Source organism: Entelurus aequoreus, linkage group LG27, assembly GCF_033978785.1.
Source record: "Entelurus aequoreus isolate RoL-2023_Sb linkage group LG27, RoL_Eaeq_v1.1, whole genome shotgun sequence".
Classification (NCBI taxonomy): domain Eukaryota; kingdom Metazoa; phylum Chordata; class Actinopteri; order Syngnathiformes; family Syngnathidae; genus Entelurus; species Entelurus aequoreus.
In genome coordinates, this window is record NC_084757.1 from 8,834,800 (window position 1) to 8,849,799 (window position 15,000).

The 15,000-nt window shown below is 38.0% G+C and overlaps 1 protein-coding gene across 3 annotated transcripts in view; it reads right to left on the bottom strand.

Moving 5' to 3' along the window:
- Positions 1-712: 712 nt before the first annotated feature.
- Positions 713-15,000, bottom strand: part of rab6ba (RAB6B, member RAS oncogene family a) — a 66,782-nt gene continuing 52,494 nt past the window's right edge. For 2 of the 3 annotated variants that reach the window (XR_009824781.1, XR_009824780.1), the window contains exons 10-12: positions 8,511-8,585; positions 4,608-4,732; positions 713-1,898 (exon numbers count right to left, since the gene is read on the bottom strand). The gene's annotated coding sequence lies outside the window, so the exon portion shown is untranslated. The remainder of the gene's footprint in view (positions 1,899-4,607; positions 4,733-8,510; positions 8,586-15,000) is intronic. The other variant, XR_009824782.1, reaches the window with a different exon arrangement.

Here is a 15,000-nt window from a genome sequence, read left to right on the forward strand (position 1 = left end):
GTCCGTTTTTTGGAATTTTTTGTAAGGGTCCCCCCTTACGACATTTTAGCAAAACAATTTTTTCTTGTAATTTAGTGTTAAAAAGGTAATAATGTACTGTACTGTACATATTAATTTGCCACCGCCATTATCACCACCGTGCACCTACATTATGCGAGGGTGCTCTCTGGTCCATTTGAACTTTTAATAGGATCCAAAGTGTACGACCTTTGACTGAACATCACACTGTGAAATTGGATTGTGGACTTTTTTTATGTTATTATCAAATCACACAGCATGTGAGAGTTAGCAGGCACACTTCCACTTTTCACACTGCTCTATATCTAAGGGTGACCAGATCCCAATTCAGCAGGGGCCTCGTGTTATGTTGTGCTTATGCACAAAAACCTGGCGTACGTCCTTTTTTCCATGGTAAAGATGAAAGGTATCGAGATCGAACTTGACGTTGAATTGTGCGCTGTTTCACTCCAGGTTCGTTCTTCACATACTCACATTTGCTTTGCCGACATTTCAACAATGTAAAATAGATTGCGGCGAGGACACACAATGCACTTTTTGGCCAATGCGTTTACCGTAATTTCCGGACTATAAGGCGCATTTAAAATCCTTTTTTATTTCTCAGTGCGCCTTACACAGTTGCGCCTAATGTAATGAACAAGTTTGGTTGAGCTTACCCACCTCGAGGCGATTTTATTTGGTACATGGTGTAATTATAAGTGTGAGCAGTAGATGGCAGTCAAACATAAGAGATACGTGTAGCCTGCACTATGATGGGTTTTAAGTAAACAACAGCAACATTTTAAATGTTCCGTTGAAAATATAGAACATTAGACACGGCGCTCAAAAATCTATCAAAATGTTTTAGCACGACTTTGGTCAGCTATGAAGCCGCACCGCTTGAAGGATTGTCGGCGCATTAAACATACGACTATTATTATGGTGTGTGTATAAGGTAAGACATTATCTGCCGTTTTGTTTCGCAATATTATGCAACTTTTCTTAACTTCTGGTACCTGCTGATCTGTATTTGGGATCTGCATGAGTCCTGAAAAATTGTGTGTCCGCCTTTGTAGTTAATAAGCTTCTTCTTTTTCTCTATCTTCTTGTTATGTGACATTCATCCTCCGCTGTTGCCATTACTAATATAAAGTAGTGTCAAGTTCTCACTTATATCTGTCAGTAAACTTGCCATGAAAGCGCTAAAACATACCGGTGTAGTGAGTTTACATTATTCACCCAAGGAAGTTTAGTTATTAGAGAGTTCCGGTTGAACGGTTTTTCACGGGACACATTTCCGGTGTGGTTGTTTCCGGATGAGGAGATGCTGCTCCATTATTGATTTGATTTGATTTCGTGTAGACCGCAATATGACTCAAGTAAACAACACCAACATTGTATATGCTCCCTTGAAAATATAGAACATTACACACGGCGCTCAAAAATCTATCAAAATGTTTTAGTAGGACTTTGGTCAGCTATGAAACTGCACCGCTTGATGGATTGTACTGTGCTTCAACATAGGAGTATTATTATGGTGTGTGTATAAGGTAAGACATATTTTCTGGTGTTTTGTTTCGCAATATTATGCAAAAGAAACTTTTCTTACCTTCTGGTACCTGAAAATTTGTGCAGGTCCGCCTTTGTAGTCCGTGCCGACACCGTAGTCGATAAGCTTCTTCTTTTTCTCCACCTTCTTGTTATGGGACATCCATCCTCTGCTGTTGCCATTTCTAATAAAAAGCAGTGTAAAGTTATTACTTATTTCAGTCAGTAAACTCGCCATGAAAGCCCTAAAACATACCGGTGTAGTGAGTTACCATTATTCACCCAAGGAACTTTAGTTATTAGAGTTCTGGTCGGACGGTTTTTCACGGGACACATTTCTGGTGTTGTTGTTTCTGGATGAGGAGATGCTGCTCCGTTATTGATTGAAGTAAAGTCTGAATGTCATTAAAACAGTTAGCGCCATCTTTTGACACTTCACAACAAAGATGACGGGGAGAAGACGCTGCCGAAGGTGAGCCACGTAAATAAGACCGCCCACAAAACGGCGCACCCGAAGCGGCTTGAAGATGATGTGTAAAACATCATCTATGCAACATTTTGAGCAAAGAACCACCATTACATGTTATGTAGACCCCAAGGAAGTCTTTTACATTTAGAAAAAAATATATATATTATGACTCCTTTAATGCGCCTTATAATCCGGTGCGCCTTATATATGAAAAAAAAGATCAAAAATAGACCATTCATCGGCAGTGCTCCTTATAATCCGGTGTGCCCTATGGTCCGGAAAATACGGTAATGCTTTATATCAATATTTGTGAGGATGTTTACCAATTTATCTAGGCCAGAGGTGTCAAACTCATTTTAGATCGGGGGCCACATTGAGAAAAATCTACTCCCAAGTGGGCCGGACTGGTAAAATCACGGCACGATAACTTAAAAATAAAGACAACTTCAGATTGTTTTCTTTGTTTAAAAATAGAATTTCTCAAAAATAAACAAATCATGTTGTTGTTTTACACTTACATGTTGCAGTTAATAGTGTTCTACCTTTAATTGTCGTTATTTATACTTTCTGAATAAATGATGTGATAATGTTCATTTTGGTGTTCATTTTCAATCTAACAAGATAAAAAAAAAAAATCAAAATCAAATTACAGGATGTTATTTATGTAGTTTGCTAATTTTCTTCGACTGTTGCACTAACATCATGTGTTTTATTTTTTTTGTACATACTGTATGTAGCATCATCTACAAAGATACAAAGAATTGCCATTGCCACATCTAGTGGACACATTTAAACAGCAGTTTCTTTCATACAAAAATTTCAGCTCATTTGTATACTTAGCAAATTAATCCGGATAGAACCTGTTCACGGGCCTGATCCGTTTCATCTCAGCGATCGTATTTGTCACGTTTCATGTGTCAGGTAAAGCGCAATGAATGACTCCGCTTCCTAGTGTAAGAGTGAGCTTTTAGAAGTGTGCCATGACAGCAGACTCTCTAATCGGTGATTAAAAGAGCTGAAAAAAAATCAAGTCTTCCAGAGATGGGCACAGTCTACACTACCTGCTGTCTGAGGTGAGTGCACAGCATCCTGCGTGACCAACAACACCCTGCTCCTCACCTGCGGCCTCAGGTAGAAGGAACAGGTCTATACGTGCCAGGACAACTTGCCAACAGCTCGTCTGTATCCTCAGGCAGTGACCCTCTCTCACATCCCACCCATGAACTGCAACGTCTAATTATCACTTCTATTGATCTGCCCTTTATACTGTACACTGCATCCGGAAAGTATTCACAGCGCTTCATTTTTTGCCACATTTTGCTATGTTACAGCCTTATTCTAAAATGGTATCAATTCATTTTCGTCCTCAAAACTCTGCGTTTCTGGGTGTTGTTGATAAATGCAACAACACCCAGAAACGCCGCTGGCTTCGCTCGGCCCGAGCTCATCTAAGATGGACTGATTGGTTGGAATCTGCGCTTTTGCATGGTATACTAGTTACTACGGTAATCTTCTCAGAAAGCACGTAGTTTCAAAGTTGTATTTGTGTTGGTACTGCATCAAAAAGCGACATCAGTGTGTAAAGGATATCACCACATGGACTCAGGAACACTTCAGAAAACCACTGTCAGTAACTACAGTTGGTCGCTACATCTGTAAGTGCAAGTTAAAACTCTACAATGCAAAGCGAATGCCATTTATCAACAACACCCAGAAACGCCGCCGGCTTCGCTCGGCCCGAGCTCATCTAAGATGTACTGATGCAAACTGGAAAAGTGTTCTGTGGTCTGACAAGTCCACATTTCAAATTGTTTTTGGAAACTGTGGACGTCGTGTCCTCCGGTCCAAAGAGGAAAAGAACCATCCGGATTGTGCTAGGCGCAAAGTTGAAAACCCAGCGTCTGTAATTGTATGGAAAACTTGTTTTGTTTTTAATGTATGTTTTTATTGTTTTGTTTTTTAATGTATTATATTCTGTTTTTATATGTTTAAATGGATCTTAAGGTCTGCAATAAAGATTGATGATATGGGGGTGTATTAGTGGGTAACTTACACGTTTGTGAAGGCACCATTAATGCTGAAAGGTACATACAGGTTTTGGAGCAACAAAAGTTGCCATCCAAGCGACGTCTTTTTCATGGCCGCCCCTGCTTATTTCAGTAAGATATCGCCGAGCCACATTCTGCACGTGTTACAACAGCGTGGCTTCGTAGTAAAAGAGTGCGGGTACTAGACTGGCCTGCCTGTAGTACGAACTGTGCTCTGTAAATAAACTCGCCTTGCCGACCGTTTTCTGTCGTGGACAACGACAATTTCAATAAACCACAAGTTAAAAAAAAGGCATGAACATTTCCCTCTTTTGGGTATTGAAAAAATGTATCGAACGGCGCCGCTCAAGTACCGATCCATACCAGACTGTGAATTTTGTGCATCGTTCGTGGCACCCTTTGTGTTTACGCGTTTCATGGGTCAGGATTGCACCACCTAACGCATTTTTGATACATGGTTACTATGCAGTGTGTGTGTTATTCACTATGACAATGACAATAAATGCATTGAACTGAATACAAATCATGTTAGAGTAAATGAATACTTCTCTGATTTGAGGGCGAAGGCTTGTTCATGTGTCCTGTGATGAACTGGCGGCCAGTTTAGGGTGTAGGCCGGGGGTCAGCAACCCGCGTCTCTTTAGCACCGCCCTCGTGGCTCCCTGGACCTCTTTCAGAGATGTGTGAAAATGGAAAAAGATGAAGAACATTTTTATTTGAATATATTTTCTGTAGGAGAACAAACATGACACAAACCTTCCTAATTGTTAGAAGTCCCACTGTTTATGTTAAACATGCTTCACTGATGAGAGTATTTAGCAAGCACTGTTTTGTCCTACTAATTTCAGCGATCCTTGAACTCATTGTTGTTTGTTTACATGTACAACTTTCTCCGACGCTGCCACAGAAAGACGTGTTTTATGCCACTTCTTCTTTGTCTCATTTTGTCCACCAAACGTTCTACGCTGTGCCATGTTGTTCCAGACCACAACAAACGTTACCCAGCTTGTAAAGATTGTAATAAATCCATTAGAAGAAGACAGCCTGCCTTTTCCTTTAACTTGGACACACACATTTATACCTTTGACCCTTATGAGCCAGTCATTTCCAGAAGTTATCTCATCATGTGAGAAGCCTCCATTTAAGTAACATATTATTATTTGATCTTAATAGATTAAAAATGAACACCAATGAGTTGACTGATGAACATTATCACATCATTTAATCAGAAAGTATACATATCGACAAATAAAGGTAGAATACTATTAACCGCAACATATAAGTGTTAAAAAAAACAAAAAAACATTATGATTTGTACATTTTCAGAATGTGCTTGCTCTATTTTTAACAAAGAAAAAAACAAACAATCTGAAGTTGTCTTTATTTTTAAGTTATCGTGCCTTGATTTTACCAGTCCGGCCCACTTGGGAGTAGATTTTTGTCCATGTGGCCCCCGATCTAAAATGAGTTTGACACCTCTACATTAGAACTTACGAATAATGGATTGGCAGGTTCATCGTAGCCAGCCTTGTGTATTATTCTAATGACCCTTTTTTCAAGTTGAATTATTGAGCCTGTGTTTGTTCTATAAACATTTCCCCAAAGTTCAACACAGTATGTTAGATATGGAAAAATAAAAGAATAATATAACTACAGCTGCAGCTATCGAATATTTTAGTAATCGAGTATTCTATCGAATATCCCGATCGATTAATCAAATAAATCATCATTTTGTTTAATTATACACGTTAAGATGTGCCCTCAATTATTGTGGTTGGCCTAATCGTCTTATTTCCTAAACGCCTGTTTTCATTATTGAAGGCTGACACGCACAGCTAAAAATGTGTATGTGCTAATAAAAACAGGTGCGCTCACAGCCCTATGTGCTGTGTGGTGTGACCGCATAAACAAAGTTCTTGTCTCTCGTGCGTTTTTGATGATTATCATACGGTGCCGTTTAAACGTTTTCTAAACTCGAGCGTACTTAAAAGAGCGGTGTCGTGCAGTGCAAGGGGGGGATGATCTGTGACGTAAACACGCTGTGCAACACCTAAACAGTCTGTGCGAAACGTGAGCTTTGACTACTGTTTAGTGAACCAGGCAAAATGCCGTAAAAAAAAAATATGTACGACACCTCGAGGCAGCAACAATTCCTCGAATGTATTTTGTAATCGAATTACTCAAGGAATCATGTGCAGATATTTCTTATTCAGCATGTGTCTTACTTTATATAAAGAATAGCAATGGATTTGGATGTTTTTAGAATAGAATAGAATAGAATAGAAAGTACTTTATTGATCCCTCGGGGAAATTCAGCACCACAGTTCGCTCACAATAAAAATAAACACTAAGGTATTTTTTACATGTGAATAATATAAATACAGTCTATTATACACAGTGTTGGGTTAGTTACTGAAAACCAGTAACTAGTTACAGTTACTAGTTACTTTATTTCAAAAGCAACTCAGTTACTAACTCAGTTACTTACACCAAAAAGTAATGCGTTATTGTGAAAAGTAACTATTTAGTTACTTGTTTTTTTCTTCTTCTTTTTTTAAAGCTACCATTAATGCCCTTTAAGCCTTCATTTAAGTACTGTTATTGCACTGGAGAATAATACAATCTGTTGATCGGCGCTAGGAATTTTCAAAATGGGGTCCCAGGGACCCCATCAAGTCATAAAAATGGGGTCCTACAGTAAATTTTTGGGGTCCCACTTTTTGGTAAGCGTTTTGACAACAAAAAAGATAAACGTATGCATTATCCTGTTATATCTCACATTATATATTGTGTTTTGGAAAAAGGTTGTCATAAACGTTACTTAATTCATTTAAAAAAATAATAAAGAAAGAAAACAAATTTGTATACATATGTAAATGTATTCAGTTATAAACATTCATTCACTTTCTTCTTTCCTTCATGGATCTAAACTTTACCGCTGCTGGTAGTTTTTTCTATGTTTTTATTGAATAAGTTGTAGGTGTATTTATTTCAGTATAAAAGTGTAAAAAGTGTTTTGCTTGGGTCATGAAATGATGATAATGGTGTGCCAGGGCATACAAACATTTTATATTTAACGCTTAAATCTCTGGAGTCTACATCAACTTCAGATCTATCCCTCATTTCAAAATGTTTTAGTTATGTTGTTTTTTTGTCTGTTTGTTTTCCGCCCTTTTTTGTCAAACAAAACTATGTTTTTAATGGCAAACACACAAAATATGCAAAATCTTCCACCAAAAATATTTTTCAAAGTGGAATATTTGATGTGAAGTAATGGGAACCTTGGATAGGTCAATAATTCATAATAACATTGATTTTGATTCAATATTATGTTTTGAGCAATGACAGTTTGAAATAAATGGATTAATGTGGACCCCGATTTAAACAAGTTGAAAAACTTATTCGGGTGTTACCATTTAGTGGTCAATTGTACGGAATATGTACTGTACTGTGCAATCTATTAATAAAAGTCTCAATCAATCAATCCACTCCCTCGCTCTCTCTGTCCCTCCCTCACGAATGCTGCACGAATTAGTTTTGTTTTTAACCCCATCTTAACCCTGAACGTACATTGAAAATATACGCAACCCTGCCGGACATTTGAGGCATTTAAGAAACTCCGCCCGGACAGCCCCGCAAAAGAAGACACATGGTCAGTCTAGAATATCTCCATGTTAAGAAACTCGGCTTCAGCTCCACCATGATGTCTTGTAAGTAAACACAGACACGCCCCCCCCCCCCACCCACCCCTCTCCACACACACACACACACACACACACACACACACACACACACACACACACACACACACACACACACACACACACACACACACAGCGCCTCTTCTCTTGTCCCCGTTGTGACACAGGAAGAATTAAGTTAAGTTCAAGTTAAAGTACCAATTATTGTCACACACACACACACTAGGCGTGGTGAAATTTGTCCTCTGCATTTGACCCATCCCCTTGGGGAGCAGTGGGCAGCAGCGGCGCCGCGCCCGGGAATCATTCAGAAGGACGACACTGCAACTCTCCAATAAAACACACTCAGATCTTCTGTTTTTAGCCGATACTACATAAGAAATGACATCAAATAACGCAGTAACGCATCATGTAGTAACGGTAACTGAGTTACTGAATATAAAAAATAACGCGTTAGACTACTAGTTACTTTGTAACGCGTTAGTCCCAACACTGATTACACAGCATTATTCACATGTCAATAACATAAATACAGTCTATTATACAGCATAATTCACATTTGAATAATATAAATACATTTAAGCACAGTTAAGTATTGTTTTCCCTTTAATATCACAAATGAGTTTGACATTTGAAGTTAATTGCTGACATGAATGGACTTTTCCAGCATATTATGTGTGTATGACTTTCACCTGTGTAATAGAATGACTTCATGCAACTTTTCTCGGAGGACAATTGAACACTCACCTACCGAAAATGCAAACTTCGTCGCTGCTCGGTGACCTTTGTCTAGCGGCAGAATGTCTCTCTCGTCGTGTTGATCTAAATGAGAAGGAATGAATGACATTGGAACAAATAACAGCGCTGACATGATAGGAGGCGTGTTAGCTAGCAACCTGTTGTATTCTGATGACGTGCTAGCGTCACTTCCGCTGGGACGAGACCGGAGCGGTTAAAAAACGTGACTTTCATTTATAATAATTGAATGGTGTGTGTTCAAATAACCCTCCTCGGCCTTATAATTGTTACAAGTCGCGCTGTTGACATCTTTTCTTGGGAAATGGAGTCGACTCCAGGGGGTCTTTCCGCGGGCTCTGCCATTTTGAAATATGACGTCACGACGCGACGTCATCACCACCCGGAAGTGTGGATCTTCTTCTTCTTCTTCTTTTGTTTTTATAGCAGGTTGGCAAGCAACCTTCTGGTGTGCATTACCGCCACCTACTGACATGGAGTGTGGACCACTTCTAGAGATCACCTTAGCACAGACCTGGGCAAATGAACGTCCGGGGGCCACATGCGGCCCCTTAAGCTTTTCAATCTGAATAATATGAATAACATCATTAAAAGTTCAGTTAAAGTGCCAATGATTGTCACACACACACACACTAGGTGTGGCGAAATTGTTCTCTGCATTTGAACCATCACCCTTGATCACCCCCAGGGAGGTGAGGGGAGCAGTGAGCAGCAGCGGTGGCCGTGCCCGGGAATCATTTTGGAGATTCAACCCCCAATTCCAACCCTTGATGCTGAGTGCCAAGCAGGGAGGTAATGGCTCCCATTTTTATATAATAAAATACATGAATAAATCTTATTCATACACTCTTATTCATACACTCTTATTCATACACTCTTATTCATATACTCTTATTCATACACTCTTATTCATACACTCTTATTCATACACTCTTATTCATATACTCGTATTCATGCATTTTTATTCATACACTGTTATTCATATAATCTTATTCATATACTCTTATTCATACACTCTTATTCATACACTCTTATTCATACACTCTTATTCATGCATTCTTATTCATATAATCTTATTCATACACTCTTAGGCATCCACTCTTATTCATCCACTCTTATTCATCCACTCTTATTCATACACTCTTATTCATACACTCTTAGTCATCCACTCTTATTCATACACTCTTAGTCATCCACTCTTATTCATACACTCTTAGTCATATACTCTTATTCATATACTCTTATTCATACACTCTTATTCATACACTCTTATTCATGCATTCTTATTCATATAATCTTATTCGTACATTCTTTTTCATACACTCTTATTCATACACTCTTATTCATATACTCTTATTCATACACTCTTATTCATACACTCTTATTCATATAATCTTATTCATACACTCTTATTCATACACTCTTAGTCATCCACTCTTATTCATATACTCTTATTCATATACTCTTATTCATACACTCTTATTCATACACTCTTATTCATATACTCTTATTCATACATTCTTATTCATATACTCTTAGTCATCCACTCTTATTCATACATTCTTATTCATACACTCTTAGTCATCCACTCTTATTCATACACTCTTATTCATATACTCTTATTCATACACTCTTAGTCATCCACTCTTATTCATACACTCTTATTCATATACTCTTATTCATACACTCTTATTCATATACTCTTATTCATACACTCTTAGTCATCCACTCTTATTCATACACTCTTATTCATACACTCTTATTCATATAATCTTATTCATACACTCTTATTCATACACTCTTAGTCATCCACTCTTATTCATACATTCTTATTCATATACTCTTATTCATACACTCTTATTCATACATTCTTATTCATATACTCTTATTCATATACTCTTATTCATACACTCTTATTCATACACTCTTAGTCATCCACTCTTATTCATACACTCTTATTCATACACTGTTATTCATATAATCTTATTCATATACTCTTATTCATACACTCTTAGTCATCCACTCTTATACACTCTTATTCATATACCGGTACTCTTATTCATACACTCTTATTCATACACTCTTAGTCATCCACTCTTATTCATACACTGTTATTCATACACTCTTATTCATACACTCTTAGTCATCCACTCTTATACACTCTTATTCATATACTCTTATTCATACACTCTTATTCATACACTCTTAGTCATCCACTCTTATTCATACACTGTTATTCATACACTCTTATTCATACACTCTTATTCATACACTGTTATTCATATACTCTTATTCATACACTGTTATTCATATAATCTTATTCATACACTCTTAGTCATACACTCTTAGTCATCCACTCTTATTCATCCACTCTTATTCATATACTCTTATTCATACATTCTTATTCATACACTGTTATTCATATAATCTTATTCATACATGCTTATTCATACACTGTTATTCATATAATCTTATTTATATACTCTTATTCATACACTCTTAGTCATACACTCTTATTCATATACTCTTATTCATATACTCTTATTCATACACTCTTAGTCATCCACTCTTATTCATATACTCTTATTCATACACTCTTAGTCATCCACTCTTATTCATACACTCTTATTCATACACTCTTAGTCATCCACTCTTATTCATCCACTCTTATTCATATACTCTTATTCATACACTCTTAGTCATCCACTCTTATTCATATACTCTTATTCATACACTCTTTGTCATCCACTCTTATTCATATACTCTTATTCATACACTCTTAGTCATCCACTCTTATTCATACACTCTTATTCATACACTCTTAGTCATCCACTCTTATTCATCCACTCTTATTCATATACTCTTATTCATACACTCTTATTCATACACTCTTATTCATATACTCTTATTCATACACTCTTATTCATACACTCTTAGTCATCCACTCTTATTCATACACTCTTATTCATATACTCTTATTCATACACTCTTATTCATACACTCTTATTCATATACTCTTATTCATACACTCTTATTCATACACTCTTAGTCATCCACTCTTATTCATACACTCTTATTCATATACTCTTATTCATACATTCTTATTCATACACTGTTATTCATATAATCTTATTCATACACTCTTAGTCATACACTCTTAGTCATCCACTCTTATTCATACACTCTTATTCATATACTCTTATTCATACATGCTTATTCATACACTGTTATTCATATAATCTTATTCATATACTCTTATTCATCCACTCTTATTCATACACTCTTATTCATACACTCTTATTCATATACTCTTATTCATACATTCTTATTCATACACTCTTATTCATATAATCTTATTCATATACTCTTATTCATACACTCTTAGTCATCCACTCTTATACACTCTTATTCATATACTCTTATTCATACACTCTTATTCATACACTCTTAGTCATCCACTCTTATTCATACACTGTTATTCATACACTCTTATTCATACACTCTTATTCATACACTGTTATTTATATACTCTTATTCATACACTGTTATTCATATAATCTTATTCATACACTCTTATTCATACACTCTTAGTCATCCACTCTTATTCATACACTCTTATTCATATACTCTTATTCATACACTCTTATTCATACACTGTTATTCATATAATCTTATTCATACACTCTTAGTCATACACTCTTAGTCATCCACTCTTATTCATACACTCTTATTCATATACTCTTATTCATATACTCTTATTCATACACTCTTATTCATACACTCTTATTCATATACTCTTATTCATACATGCTTATTCATACACTGTTATTCATATAATCTTATTCATATACTCTTATTCATACACTCTTATTCATACACTCTTAGTCATCCACTCTTATTCATACACTCTTATTCATACACTCTTATTCATATACTCTTATTCATACATTCTTATTCATACACTCTTATTCATATAATCTTATTCATATACTCTTATTCATACACTCTTAGTCATCCACTCTTATACACTCTTATTCATATACTCTTATTCATACACTCTTATTCATACACTCTTAGTCATCCACTCTTATTCATACACTGTTATTCATACACTCTTATTCATACACTGTTATTTATATACTCTTATTCATACACTCTTAGTCATACACTCTTATTCATATACTCTTATTCATACACTCTTAGTCATCCACTCTTATTCATATACTCTTATTCATATACTCTTATTCATACACTCTTATTCATACACTCTTATTCATCCACTCTTATTCATCCACTCTTAGTCATCCACTCTTAGTCATCCACTCTTTCCATCCACTGCGGAGGTGGAGGAAGGCAGTCAGAGTCCAGGGGGAAGATGGGCAGGTGAGGCTCACTGCGGAGACACGGATGTACTGTGGGAACAGGAGATGACAAGGACAAATAAGGACTAGGCACGAGGGAGACAAAGCGAGCAAAAGAGAGAGACACAGGTGAGGAGCCAGAGACGTGAAGCTTACTGAATCAGGGCTTTGTTCCGGCGTGGAGTAGTCAGTGGAGTGAGCCTTTATGCTGCTGCTTCTCGTCAAGACCAGGTGCGTTGATTGATGATTGCCGCCGGCTGTGGAGGCGCGTGGCCGCGGTCTGCGTGGCGCGTGCGGGGGCGTGTCCTGCGGTGCTTGCAGCGTAGCTTCGAGGAGCTCCTGCCGAGGAGGGAGAAGCAGACTGCGCGAGCGCCGTAACAGTGCCCCCCCCCCTCTTATGCGAGGCTCTCGACGAGCGCCGGAGAGCTCCAGGGTTGACCTGATAGAAGTCCTCCAGAAGGGTGGGGTCAGCAAGGTAGGAGGCCGACACCCAGGATCTATCCTCTGGACCATAACCCTCCCAATGTACCAAAAATACCAGGCCCCTACCTTGCCGACGGACCCCAAGGATCTCCTTGACGGTCCAAACTGGGTCACCGTTATCCAGAGGGGTAGGGTCAGGGGAAGAGAGTGGAGAACTGGAGACAGGCTTACTCTGGGATACATGGACCACCGGATGTCGCTTCACCGAGGGGGGTAGAGACAGACTAACAGATACTGTTGGATAAGCTCAGAGCAATCAGATTTAACAAAACCTCATGGAGCTGGATGCAATCCTACTTGGAGGGGAGGAAACAGGTGGTAGAGGTGAACGGCACCGTGTCCCCCCCCCCCCTCTCAGTGAGCTGTGGAGTCCCCCAAGGCAGTATATTAGGACCTTTACTGTTCCTGGTATACATAAACGACATGTCATCGGCATGCGACTGTGAATTGTTTTTGTTTGCGGATGACTCTGCCTTGCTGGTATCCGGCAAGGACAAGTCACAGGTGGAGGAAATCCTCAGTGCTGAACTTTGTAGAACTTGCACCTGGCTCGCTGACAACAAGCTATCCATACACTTGGGTAAAACGGAATCCATCCTGTTTGGGTCCCACATCAACCTTAAGAAAGTCAATGACTTCACTATAAAAGTGGGTGACGTTGTTATCACCAGGAAAGATGAGGTCACCTACCTAGGTTCCATTCTAGAGGCTAATCTTTCCTGTGATAAAATGGCAACCAAGGTAATCAAAAAGGTCAACCAACGAACGAGATTTCTCTATAGAATCTCCTCTCTGGTCAACAAAAGCACCTTGAGGATTCTGGTGGGAACTCTCGTTCAACCCTTTTTTGATTACGCATGCACCTCCTGGTACCCTAGCACCTCTAAATCCCTCAAATCTAAACTCCAAACATCCCAGAACAAGCTAGTCAGGTTACTTCTAGACCTCCACCCCAGATCCCACCTCACTCCTACCCACTTCTCCAAAGTGGGCTGGCTCAAGGTGGAGGACAGAGTAAAACAACTTGCACTGAGCCTAGTCTATAAAATCCGCTACACCTCCCTGATACCGAAGTACATGTCAAACTACTTCCTTAACGTAAATGACCGCCATAACCACAACACCAGGGGGAGCTCCACTAACCATGTTAAACCCAGATTCCGAACTAACAAAGGTCTTAACTCATTCTCTTTCTATGCCACATCAATGTGGAATGCACTCCCAACAGGTGTAAAAGAAAGCATAAGAAAAAGTATCTACATTTGATTGTTAACATTTGATTTATATATGTTTATTTTTTAAATATTTTTATGAATTTATTAATCAATCAACAAAACAATACACAACAATGCAATCCAATTCCAAAAGCAAACCCGACCCAGCAACACTAAGAACAACAGTAAACAGAGCAATTGAGGACACAAACATGACACGGAACAATCCAAATGTAGTGAAACAAAAATGAACATTATCGACAACAGCATCAATACTAGTAACAATTTCAAAACAGCAGTGATTAAAAATCCCTCATTGACATTATCATTAGACATTTATATATATAAAAAAAAGAACAATAGTGTCACAGTGGCTTACACTTGCATCGCATCTCATAAGCTTGACAACACACTGTGTCCAAT